Here is a 12750-nt window from a genome sequence, read left to right as displayed (position 1 = left end):
AAGTATAAAAAACAGTGCCCTATTGTCCCCACGAACCCCATTACAAAGATTCTGATGGCCTGGAAAATAGAAGTGGGGCCACATCTTCTTCAGCCTCTAACCAGGCTGGGCCAGAGCAGGCTTTATGACAGCTTTGACCCAAAGACAGACAGGTGAGAACATTGGTATCCTCCTAGGGAGATGCAACATAGGTATATGGCTGGGTGGGGAGAAGTTGAGCTTACCTCCAGACAGAGAGGAGCTCTGGAGGGGGAGCCTTTTTCAGCTGTTTGACCCTGACCTACCAAGGAATCCAGAATTTGGGAGAAATGAGACACCACAGAGAAGCCGTTAGAAGAATGGAGAAGAACAGAAAGGACGGAAGAAGTCCTACAAATGAAAGGAATCCTTCCTCATCCTAAATCAGAACAGGAGCTCAGGACCTCATTCCATCCAAGAAGCACAGAGAAGGTGAAACACAAACTCGAACTAAAAGAAAGAGGATTAAAGCTCTCTGAGGGCTAGGAAAAGAGAAAGGAGTATCCAAGTGAGCCCACATCCCAGAAAATTCTGTTTTGAACCACGGGAAGGAAGGCACATAGAAGAGAAAAATAGAACAGCTCAAGTTGCTGATGCGTGACCAAGAAATGAGACAGCCTGAGGAACGGATGACAGGAGTACATTTCCAAGCGTGGCAGTGATATAATGGAGCACACAGGCATACTCATCTCCAAAGACGAGAAAAGACTCAACTCATTGTGAAGCCAAGTTTTTAATTTAGAATTCACAAGTTGCTCTTGTTAAAAAAAAAAAAAAAAAAAAAAAAACCTCTGCCCCAGAGTTTCTTCTCTGGCCAGATCAGACATGTACTTCACAGACTTCCAGCAGAAGACTGGAGTGTCAACAGGTACTGAGGAGGGGCTCAGAAATCCAGTTCCTGGAACCTTCAAGTCTAGGAATCTCACACTCAAGAGAGGAAAATAAAAAGTTGGGAGTGAAACGACTCACCGGTTGGCTGTTTGGGTTGCAAACAGAAAGATGCTGAAGAGTTAGAAGAGTGCAGAGAAACCAGAAGCAGAAGTTGGGTAGAATTAACACTGGCAATGAAAGGCAAGCCTTCAAAATACCCCAAAGTCATAGACTTAATGTTAGAGGAGCTGGATGCCCCCCAAAATCTGCAGTGCTCTGCTAGAGCCAGCAGACGGATCTATAATCATGTCGTCTAAGGAAGCTTACAACCACGGTCCTCACAGAACGGAATTCTCTCATGGATGCTAGCTTTGACTCAATTCCGTCCTTCCCTCGGTTTCCAGTAAAACCATCTGAAACCCTTGCAAAGTATATATTTTAAAAAGTTAAAAAGGGACTCTCATACAAGTGTCAAATGAACACATATCAAAGAAGTCATTCAGTTTGTTAATTAACGAGGGAAACAGTGAGATGGTAGAGCTCCTCCAAAGAGCATTTTCAGAATCTAGGTTCTCCTAAGTACTGGGGACTCCGTCAGAACTAGGTCACTGTGCTATATACAAAACAGGCTAACGACCAACGGAGCAACAAGCCAGACCTTTGAGGTTATCATTGCTATTGAACAGAAATCGTTTGCCAAATCTACATGTTAATATGTTACCTCACTAAATTTAGAAAGTGTATTTAATAGTAATAAGTGGTTTGAACAAAGTATATTCTCCTGCCTAAATACTCCTTGGGTATTAAAAGGACATATTACCCAACCTCTTACTTCCAAGTTTTAAATGATTTTTCTTAACTCCTTGATACTTAATTTTGTAATAGAGCATGAGCAAATCTCATTAATCACAGAAGCTGGAGAACCTCCCCCACCTCACGGTTTTTAAAACTAGACTGTCCAAACAAAAGGTCGACCTTGGCCTTGACTGATTAGCAGAAAGAATGGTGTGTGAAGAAAGAAAAGACATTGAGATGGCAAAGGGAAACAGCTAAGCCCTGCTAACCTTGGCCATCTTCTGGCCTGCTGGACCTCACTGACCATGCCACACTGAAGTCTGGAGGTGAGAAGCGGAAATCACGCTCTCCTGTCTGAGCCAGACGGACCACCTAAGCACAGTTGTCTCAAGATGGAACCTCCAGTGAGAAATCGAATGCATATTCTGCAGAAAGACTAGTCTTCGAGTGGCATACAAAAGCCAGCTTCAAGGTTCTCTTGGAGAGCGCAGGTGGTTGAAACAGTTGGTGTTGCCCTCCAGGACACGCCTTTCCAAGAAGATGTGGTTGGTGCAACCAGCTCCACGTGGAACCAGGAGTAGTTACCTCACCCAGAACCCACCCCAGAGAGAAGAACCCAGCACCTGACACCCCAAAACCAAAACCCGGCCCTCCTTTATCCTTCCCTTCCATGCCCTCTTTTTGCATAAGATTTTTTTTTTTCAATTACTTTCCACCAAGGATGAGCAAAAGATCACGAAAAGCATTTTCACATGAAGGCAGAGCTGTACCCTAGGAACAGGGTAGACACAGGTGTGAAAGTAAGTGGCCAAGTCTAGAAAACCAGAGAATAAAACCAGATTGGTGTTTTGAATGACTTTTACGGACGTATTTGCCTGGCTTCTATCAGCTCTTGTGCTAGGTTGGATGAGTGGGGGTAGGAAAGATACTGTGTGGCCTCCTAAAAGTAAGAGCTGAAACTACAATGAGATACCATTTCACATCCACTAGGACGACTATAATTTAAAACAATAATAATAATAACGGGAGCAGGGAATCATAACAAGTGTGAAGGAGGGTGTGGAGAAGCTGAACCCTACTGAACCCTTCCCTATTGCTGGTGGGAATACAAAATGGTGCAGCCACTGGCTGTTTCTAGAAAAGTTAAACATAGAATTGCCATAGCCATTCCCCCCCTAGGCATAGACCCCAAAGAGATGAAAACAGGTACTAAAAGAAGTACTTGTGCAGATGTGGCCACAGCAGCACTATTCACAGTAGCCAAAAGGTGGAAACAAACCGAACACCCACGAACGGGGGAACAGAGTGACAAACGGCTGCACGCGCATGCAAGGGAATGGAGTTTTGTTCAACCGTAGAAAGGAATGGAATGTCGATGCCGGCCACAATGTGGACAAACCTTGGAAACGTTATGCTAAGCAGAAAAGGCCACACACGGAAGGTCACATATTGCCATAATTTCATTTACATGAACTATCGGGGAAAGGTAAGCGCCTAGCAATAGAAAGCAGACTGGTAGTCATACGGGGCCGGGGAGAGAGGCTGGGGAATAACTAGTTAGGTGTGGCAGGGGTGGGGGGGACTTATTTGGAGGCAATGAAAATGTTTTGGAATGAGATAAAGGTGGTGTTTTCACAACATGATAAGTGTACTAAATACTGAATTATACACTTGAAAAGAGCTAATCTTACAGTATTTTGAGTTTCATCTCAGTAAATGAAAAGGAACAAAAAATAAGAACAGGGGCGCCTGGGTGGCTCAGTCGTTAAGCATCTATCTTCAGCTGAGGTCGTGATCCCAGAGTCCTGGGATCGAGTCTGGGATTGAGCCCTGCATCGGGCTGTCTATTCAGCGGGGCACCTGCTTCTCTCTCTCCCACTCCCCCTGCTTGTGTTCCCTCTCTCTCTCTCTCTCTGTCAAATAAATAAATAAATAAATAAAATCTTTAAAAAAAAAAAAAAGAAAGAAAGAAAATAACAACAATGACAATAATAGTATTAAGTGGCAAACAGTAAAATCCAAGTTAATCCAATGGCCTTCAGAATGTGAAAATATGCAGAGTAAACTAGAGTTTGGGCAGAAGAGGGAGCAAGAAACACACAAACATATAGAATTTACGTGATGAGAAAAGAGTCAGGAACTACACTGATGACGTCCCTCATCGTGTCGCTGCTATTCTACTTGACTGATGATCTCCTCTAAATATAGAAGAGAATAAAAGAGAATAAAAAACATAGAAATCCTTCAAAACCAAGAAAAAAATATGGAAGATGCACGAAATTTGCAGCACAAAGAGTTGACCTGATAGATCATTCAGTCCAAACACCCTAACTTTGCAGATGGGAAGTCAAGACTCAGAGAGACCGACTCCCTTTCCCAAGGCTCATCGCAGAGCTGGGGCCAGCAGCAACTGGGGTGGCCTGGGGACTCTGCTTTCCATGACAGAAGCTCCCACTGAGTTCTCTGTGGTCTTATTTTTTTCTCTTGAATCACAGATCTAAAATGTTTCCAGGCCTGCAGCAAAGCAGTGTCAGCCACCCCCTCCTCAGCTTTTCAGCATTCCCATCCCACGAAAATCAGGTTAAAATTAACATCTCTAGAGCAGCCTTCAGTGGAAAAGCCCCAAAGATGCAACCTCGCTTGTGTAAGAAATCAGCCCAGGAAGCGGGCACACTCTGCCTGGTTCCCGGGGATAGGGATGGGAAATGAAGACACTGTAGGCATCTGCAACGTACATGTCAATTAGGGTCACCTCGTCCTCTGAGGGTCAGACCAAAGAGCCTGAACTCTTATCCAGGAGCTGTCTTCTAGATCATTCCTTCCAGCCCTCACCTTCCATTCTAAAAGGCTGATGAGGGGTGCCTGGTTGGTTCAGTGGGTTAAAGCCTCTGCTTTCGACTTGGGTCGTGATCCCAGGGTCCTGGGATCGGGCCCCACATCGGGTTCTCTACTCGGTGGGGAGCCTGCTTCCACCTCTCTCTCTGCCCGAGTCTCTGACTACTTATGATCTCTACCAAATAAATAAATTTAAAAAAAAAAAATCTTTAAAAGGCTGATGAAGCAATTTTCCCAAACAAAGACCATTCTCTCCAAAAGCCAGCTGTCTAAATAACTTTTTTTTTTTTTTTTAACCCAACTGCATGTATGTTTTGGGACTGGTGTATTCCCTCCCTTCCTTCCTTCCTCCCCGTGCCAATTACCAATATGGGTTACTTCCTTGTGGGGCCTCCTCCAAGAGGAAGAGTGTGTAGTAGACCCCGGATGGATAGTTCAGCATCAAGTTAAATGCAGGTAAGTAGCAGGAGCCGCCGGCAGGAAACCCAGAAGCTTCATACTCCAACAGGCCTACCACCAACTGAAGGCAGCACCTAATACATTGCTGTTTAATTTTGCTAAAAAGGGATCTTTGTCTTCATTATGTTTTCAAACTTTTAGTCCCTGTAACACAATTTACTTATTAAGTGTAGATTTTTGTTGGTGTTTTCGGAGCACCTAATACAGCACAGCATCATGTCAGAAAGGCTTCTCTCCCATAATTATTTAATTTCAAATAAAATTGGGATTAAGAATGTAGCACGGGGTGCCTGGGTGGCTCAGTTAGTTAAGCGTCTGCCTTCTGCTCAGGCCATGATCTCAGGTCCTGGTATTGAGTCTGCTTCTCCCTCTGCCCCTCCCCCTGCTTGTACTCTCCCTCTTGCTCTCTCTGTCTCTCAAATTAAAAAATAAAATCGTTAAAAAAATAATAATAATGTAGAGCACCTGGGTGGCTCAGTGGGTTAAAGCCTCTGCCTTCAGCTCGAGTCATGATCTCAGGGTCCTAGGATCCAGCTCTGCATCGGGCTCTCTGCTCGGCGAGGAGCCTGCTTCCCTTCCTCTCTCTGCCTGCCTCTCCACCTACTTGTGATCTCTGTCAAATAAATAAATAAAATCTTTAAAAAATAATAAAAATTAAAATATTGTAGGCTCTGGAGTTAGAACACTCATGTTCAGATTTTGGCTTCGATTATCCCCTGTGTGGTCTTTGGCTCTTTGTTTAACCTCCCTTGTCCTCAGTTTGCCCAACTATAAAATGAACATAGCAATATGAACCTCCCACTTAAAGCCATTATGAGAAAAAAAATGAAATAAAACATTTGAAGTACGTATGAGTTCCTGGCACATTCCAAGAGCTCAGTAAATGTTACCTATTGTTATCCTTCCCCAGAAGGGGCCCATTAATCACACTTAAATCGTGGAGAAGAACCTGCCCCAGCTCCTGACCTGACCTGTCTGCTCTGAACTCTCGGAGGGCCAAGATGGATTCATGAGTTGGAACGGTCTGATCTACAGCCCTCTCCAGACCTTATTCCCTCTCCCACCTCCCAAAAATCCTCTGCTTGAATATCGCTACCAACAGGACACTCACCTCTTCCCCAGGCTTACCATGTCATTTCTGGATGACCCATGGCTTCCAGACACACTGGTTCTACCTCTCTCCCCTGGGTGACCAGCAGAAGGCCCCTCTTCCTTCTGCATGCTTAGCCTTTCAGACATATAAAGACACTATCGTATTTTGAAGCTGACTATCCCTATGTTCCTGAACTGTGACCTGATTTAAGGTCCCCTGGACAAGAAACTGTGCTTGTTAAAACCTCAGAACCACCCAGTACCTGCAAGGGCATCCATCCAGCTCCAGAAGGCCAGGCAGGAAAGAGGGATATCAAGGGACAAGGGGACCAGGCCTTCCCTTCATTCTCCCGCCTGCTGATCCCCAACCCTGTTCCTCTGCACTTTTGAGAATCTTCAGAGACAGGACACTGGCTTTTTTCAAACATTTCCTGAGTTGGATGAAATTGTCAGTGACCTTTCAATGGTGCCCTAATGAAGTAATTCATGCTTTCCACATCATTTTAGGAAAGGAGGAGAGAAAGGAAACAGTGTCCAGTGAGGGTTGTGTCAAGCTCAGTGCTATTTTCCATGTACTGCTTCATTTAAATAACAGCAAGGATAATTGACATTCTAATTATAGTCCTATTTTAGAGATTAGGAAACTGAGACTCAGAAAGGTCTAGCAGCTTTCCCTCAATCACAGAGTGGCTGAGCCCAGATATGAGCTCAGCCCCCCCCCCCCCACCGCCTTGCGCTTTTCTCTGTGTGGGACATGTCTTCCAGGGTCATGTGCTCAGGGACTCAGCTAGTGCACAGCTACTTGCTCATACTGAGCCTGCAATCCACCAAGCTACCATAGTAATAAAGTACCCCCTGAGAATTAGGGCTCAGCAAAGTATAGTCTATGGGCCAAATCTCCCCACTGACTGTTTTTGTGAATTAAGCTTTATTGGGACATGGCCACTCCCAATGTTTTTCATCTTGTCTACGGCTTGTTTACACACTTCAGTGGCCCAGTGGTTAAGGTACAGTGAATTCCTATTCTCTAATAATGTAACTTTACTTCTCTAGGACAAGTGGCTGACTCGTAACAACATATAACATGTAACAACATGGTACCTCTGTATTGGACATCATTAGATTACACCCCCATGGTTTCCTTCTTGAAGGCATTTGTCAGTTTGTGACAGCAAAGACACAGGTAAGGTCTTTTAACGCCTCCAATTGAAAAGATAGCAAAGCACAGCTTACCACTTTGGATCCCTGACACTCACACCAGTGGGGAGAAGCCCGGGAACCAGGAAGACCCAAGAGATCAATGCAAATGAGCGCAAAGACTCCAGGCTTCAGCAGGTGCACCCACAGCCTCTGGTCTCAACACTAAAATGTCTGCCAGGCCGTGAGAAAGCAATGGGTTTCCAAAGGACAAAGGAAATGGAAACTATTCCTGCATGAAAAGAACTATAACGACAATGGGGGTGCCTGGGTTACTCAGTAGGTTGAGCCTCAGACTCTTGATTTCAGTTCAGGTAATTCTCAGGGTGGTGGGATCAAGACCCACAGCAGGCTCCCTGCTTAGCAGAGAGAATCTGTTTGTCCCTCTTCCTCCCTCTCTGCCCCACCCCCTCCCAAGCATTTTCTCTCTCTCTCTCTCTCTCTCTCTCTCTCTCTCTCTCTCTCTTTCCCTAAAATAAATAAGTATTCTTTAAAAATAGGAAATACCCTGAAAAATGGATGTCATTAGAGACGTCTAGTTGAATACCATCAATGATGGCGAACTCATTATCTTTCATTTTCAGACAGCACTGTCAGAAACCTACAACTCGAATTTAAATGAAGCCACACAAAACCATGCTGCCCCCTCTTCCCTTTGGTTATCCTTCCCAGCTCTCTCATTCACTGTTGACATATCCCCCTTAAATTTTTTCACTTCCTAACCTAACATCCCAGATGCTCCACATCATTTTTCACATGGCATGGATTTGATTTTCACTTCCCTGACCCTAGGAATCAATCAGGTCCTAGCAGGAAAGAGATGACACACTCAAAGTTAGTAATTCGGAAGTATGAAAGTAGTTACTTTCATAAAGGGTGCATGTACAAAAGTATGAACAGAGCGTGGGGAGGCTACCAGGGACTCTGTAATTCCCCAGGGGCGTTCCCACGTTAGGTTGAAGGAATAAGGAAAGCAGTCAGCAGAGTCTGGAGACAGGGCAAGCTATGTAAAGAGGGTTGGCTGGCAGGAGCTGTGACATTCAGTTATAGATGGTACCCTCAGGGAAAGGAGCTGATGGAATAAATAACCCTTTCTCACACTTCCTCTTAATTCTAATCTCTTGCCAGAGCTTTCCATTGACCAAATGCAATGGGAAGCTTGAGGGAAAGGTTGCTCATCGATGCAGTTTATACAAATCAGACCTCCTGGGGCACAGAACAGGGTGGTGGGTGGATCTAAGGGGCAAATGGAAAATATTCAGCACAGAGGACATGTCATGTCTAGCCTGCCTAGCATGCATTCACTTTTATTCCGGTAAGAGTACCTCTAGTTTTTTTCTGAGCAACCACTCCCCTGCCCACCCCCCACCATGTGATTTAAGGCGGGTTGATTGTACCTCTGACTCCAGGAGCCCTCCGGTGACTCAGGACTCAGGTCTGCCCCAGAGTCACAACCTTCTGATCACAGTGATTGGCTCAGAGATAAACATGTAACCCAGTCAGAGACAGTAAGAGGCAAGCTCTGTACTGCAGAAAAGGCATGTTCTTCTTTTCTAGGATTCCAGGACATTAGCCTGGAGCTTCCAGAAGCCATACTGCCCCCACCCCCCAGGGAAGAGCCTGAATAAAAGGAAGGTCAATTCAGTGAAGAGCAGAGCCAAGGAATAACTAGACCCTGGGAACTTGTTCGAGTTCCTGGATCCAAAGGTGCCTGAAGTCTAGCCTATTCATGCCAGTCTGAACTGGCACAAAACCCTGCAGTGTAAAGAACAATGGTGGGACATCACCTTCTAGCTGGACAACGTAGGAAAAAGACTTAATTTTATGATCCTCAAGTCCCTTGACTTTAAAACAGAAAATTGTAAGGACACCTGGGTGGCTCAGTAGGTTAAGCGTCTGCCTTCAGCTCAGGTCATGATCCCAGAGTCCTGGGATTGAGTCTGACACTGGGCTCCTTGCTGAGTGGAGAGTTATATATATAAGTCAAAAAAACAACAACAACAACAACAAAAACCCACATAGGAAATTCTAATGCCCTTCCTGGCTTATTGTGAGCACCATATCTAAAGGTCCCCTTGTAAGCTGTAAGGCATTGTACAAATGTCACAGATGCTTCTTCAGGTCACCCCCACCTTCAGATGCACCACCCCTCAGGACATCCGTAACACACTGTTCCATAGGCAGGAGCACACAACATTCTAAAATTACTTCCAAAGCTGAGTAATGACATACTGCATAGCAGCTGTCAAGTGCAGTGGCAATCTCAACCTTGCCAGATAGGGGGAAAAAAAAAAAGAAAAGAAAAGAAATTGACAAAATTGGCTTCATTTTAGAGACAGACTGGAATCAGCAATGAAGAAACAGAATGAGAAAAATTCTGCTGAATTAAAAACTATGTCTGCAACAACGTCAGGACAGAGGGCGATCAGCATCGGGCAAAACTACAGAGAGATGGCCCATGCCTCGTGGGGTGCAGTGATCCAAGCAGCAGGGGTCACAGCTGGACGGTAAAGGGGTCAAAACCAAAACCCAAGGACCGACAAGATGGAGGGCTTCCCTGAGGACACAGAACTGTTGAAAGGAAAAGTCCTTACATTACAACCATGAAATACTGGGGGGGAAATAGAGGCCAAAACGGCCAGCAGCAAATAGGGAAGTAAAACCCAGGCCAGAAAAACACAGATAGCAAAATCTGACAGCAGAAGCCGCCCCCGATGCTAAGTGGGGAATCCAAGAGCACGTCGCTCAATGGCTAAACCCCACGTGGAAATTTCAGAACTCGAATGGGAAAAATCCAAAGCTCAGCTAGGAAAATGTCTTACCACAGAGGCAGAAGAGAAAAACATATGTGCAAATGCTTCACGGTGCTCGGAAGTACTCCTCGCCTCCCAGACACGAATCCCAGGCTCGCGTGAAGCGCTTGGCTCTCTGCTCGTCCTGTAACCCGACTCTACTGTAGACAAAAATCAAAGAGCAAAGGAAAAACTGACTTGAATCTCTAATCAATATGACACATGCACTATAGGTTACCAAGGGGCTAAAAACTGAAGGAAGCGTTTGGTAAAGCCTAAAGGAAAACAAAATCTTGTCCAACTGAAGAAAAAAGTGCTCAGAAGAAATGCATTTCAAAAAAAGGATTTTCAGGATCTGCTATGAGCAAAGGACGGGGCTAAGTGCTATGGAGCGCAGGAGATGAAAGCCACACAGTCTTCTCCTCCCCACCCCCGCCAACTAAGAGTCCAGTTGGGAAGGACAGTGGCAGCAGAAGAGAGAATGTAGAACGGGTGACTGCGGGACGCACACACGGGCACACACACTGGGGCCGGACAGCTGGTGTCTGCTCAAAGCAAATCACGGAAGACAACTCACAGGTGATGTCTTGCCCTCTTTCAGTGGAGAGAGGAAGTGACTAAATCAATCAGAAAGGAACTGTTGATGCCTTCTCCACGCTCCACAGCACCTCTCCCCCAAACACAGCATTGGCACACCCTGCCACTTTCACCTGCAAATTGTACTGTGAGCCCGCCTTCTTCCTCAAACCCCACGGCTACTACCCTCCTTGGGCCCCTATAACCCCTTGCTGGGACTACCCTGATGACCTGCTTATCCCCGTAATAAGTCCTCCATCCAGCGTCAGGCCAATGATTTCAAATGCAAACTGAATCAAAGCCCTTCCACAGCTGCCAAGACTAAAATGAAATATCAACTCCTCCAAGACCCTGTATCTTTCCGCCGCTGAGTGTGTCTCCAAGTCCATTTCATGCCAGACATTTTCATTCTCCAGCTCACTCAGGCTATTCTAACCTCACCAACCTTCACTCCGATCTGTAGATGCCCCACATTCTTTACTAATCAAAGATTTTCAGCATACCCTGTTCTGTGTCTGCAATGCTGTTCTTCCCAACTCTTCCCATAACTCTTACTTAGCTTTCAAGTCCCAATGTAAAAGTCACTTCCAAAGAAAACTCTTCCTGAACTTCCAGTATAAATTAGGTCCCAGAGCATCCTATACTTTTCTTTATCCTAGTAGGTAATTATACATTTATTCTGTGTTCATTTACTATCTGACCCCCCGCAATACTAACGAGTGGGAAACCTTCCTGCTTGCTCCCCACAATACCCCCATCTCCTAGCACAGCTCCTGGCACCGAGCAGGGGATCAGAAAATGCTTGCTGCATGAAGGAATATACATGGTATACCAAAGCAGAGCTCACGTCCTCTTTCTTCAAAGTGTTTCCAATCTCACAGACACAAAACAATAGGAAGCAGAATAAAATAGATGAAATTCATGTATAGAATAGATTATTTGCTAAGCCCATAAACCGTGCGTGGGCAGACAGTGTAACTTACAAAACAGAAATACCAAATAAAGAAAAGGTATCCTTTTAGGGCTTTTCTATCTTCGGGGGAATTCGCATGGAGTTATTGGTAACCGCAATTCTCTACAAAGAACGGAGAGTCAGGAAAAACGAAAAGAAACAACAAGATAAAAAGGGTGGGAAAGCATCACTACCCCACTTACAATAAGAAACAAGCTAGACAAACTGTAAATTAACTTTCACATATCCTTCAGAAAGCTGAGGTCACAGAGCCAACAACTAACTCAAAATCTGAGAAAAGACAGGCATCCACAGGGAGCAAAGGATCCAGGCCTTTACTCAGCTGGGACAGATTTCTCAGACACCATATAAGGTATTGGGAAGAATTTAGCTAGAAATTTTTAATGAATTTCTAAAGGCTACATGTAAGCTGGCTAAGGGCTGCAGTAATGGGAACTCCTTGTACTGTCTTTGCAACTCTTCTGTAAGTCTAATGCTATTTAAGAGAAAAACCAGTTTGGGACTCATGAGCACTGTTGAATGTGGACAGAGACAGACAAACAAAAACAAAAAAGAACCATCCCATGGGAGATTTCCCATTCCCAGGCATGCATGGGAGTCTCAAAAGAGACAATGCCCAGGGGCCTGGGTGGCTCAGTCAGTTAAGCCTCCAACTCTTAATTTTGGTTCAGGTCATGGTCTCAGGGTCGTGAGATCAAGCCCACGTCAGACTCCTTTCTGGGCACGAAGGTTGCTTAGGATTCTCTCTCTCCCTGTCCATCTCCCTTCCCTTTCCTCCCCCCACCCCACCCCCCGCCAAAAAAAAGACAATGCCTGTGAACATGAACTTGCTCACAAAAAAATACGAAGAAAAAAAATTAAAATTCTAGCGACTAAATCCATTCACAGATCCAAGTAGAAGTTTTCATACCTGAAAAACTAGAAATGTTTATTTTGACCTTCTAGAAATCATAATGAAGTTCACTTCGTATGAATAAAAATAAATCCAGATGGAAGGGAGAGGATGCATGGCGCAGGGGGAACAAAAAGTCACAAGCGTGGTAAATTCAAGTAAGAATTGACTAAAAATAAGGAGGATGGGGCAAAAATAAAGGGCGTATGGGAATGCTCAGAACTTTCTGCTCAATTTTGCTGGGAAAGTAA

At 44.9% G+C, this 12750-nt stretch overlaps 1 protein-coding gene across 10 annotated transcripts in view; it reads right to left on the bottom strand.

The window, feature by feature from the left end:
• Positions 1-12750, bottom strand: part of LOC309859448 (uncharacterized protein) — a 275428-nt gene that overhangs the window by 241777 nt on the left and 20901 nt on the right. For 8 of the 10 annotated variants that reach the window (XR_014308698.1, XR_014308699.1, XR_014308700.1 and 5 more), the window contains one exon: positions 10089-10219. The exons of 1 other annotated variant lie outside the window; for it this stretch is intronic. The gene's annotated coding sequence lies outside the window, so the exon portion shown is untranslated. Of the gene's footprint in view, positions 1-10088; positions 10220-10571; positions 10620-12750 lie in introns of those variants that run through there. One more of the 10 variants, XR_014308706.1, reaches the window with a different exon arrangement.

The sequence above is a fragment of the Mustela nivalis genome (genome assembly GCF_964662115.1).
Source record: "Mustela nivalis genome assembly, chromosome: 2".
NCBI lineage: Eukaryota > Metazoa > Chordata > Mammalia > Carnivora > Mustelidae > Mustela > Mustela nivalis.
Note: the sequence above shows the minus strand (reverse complement) of the source record. Positions and strands in the feature narration are given on the sequence as shown.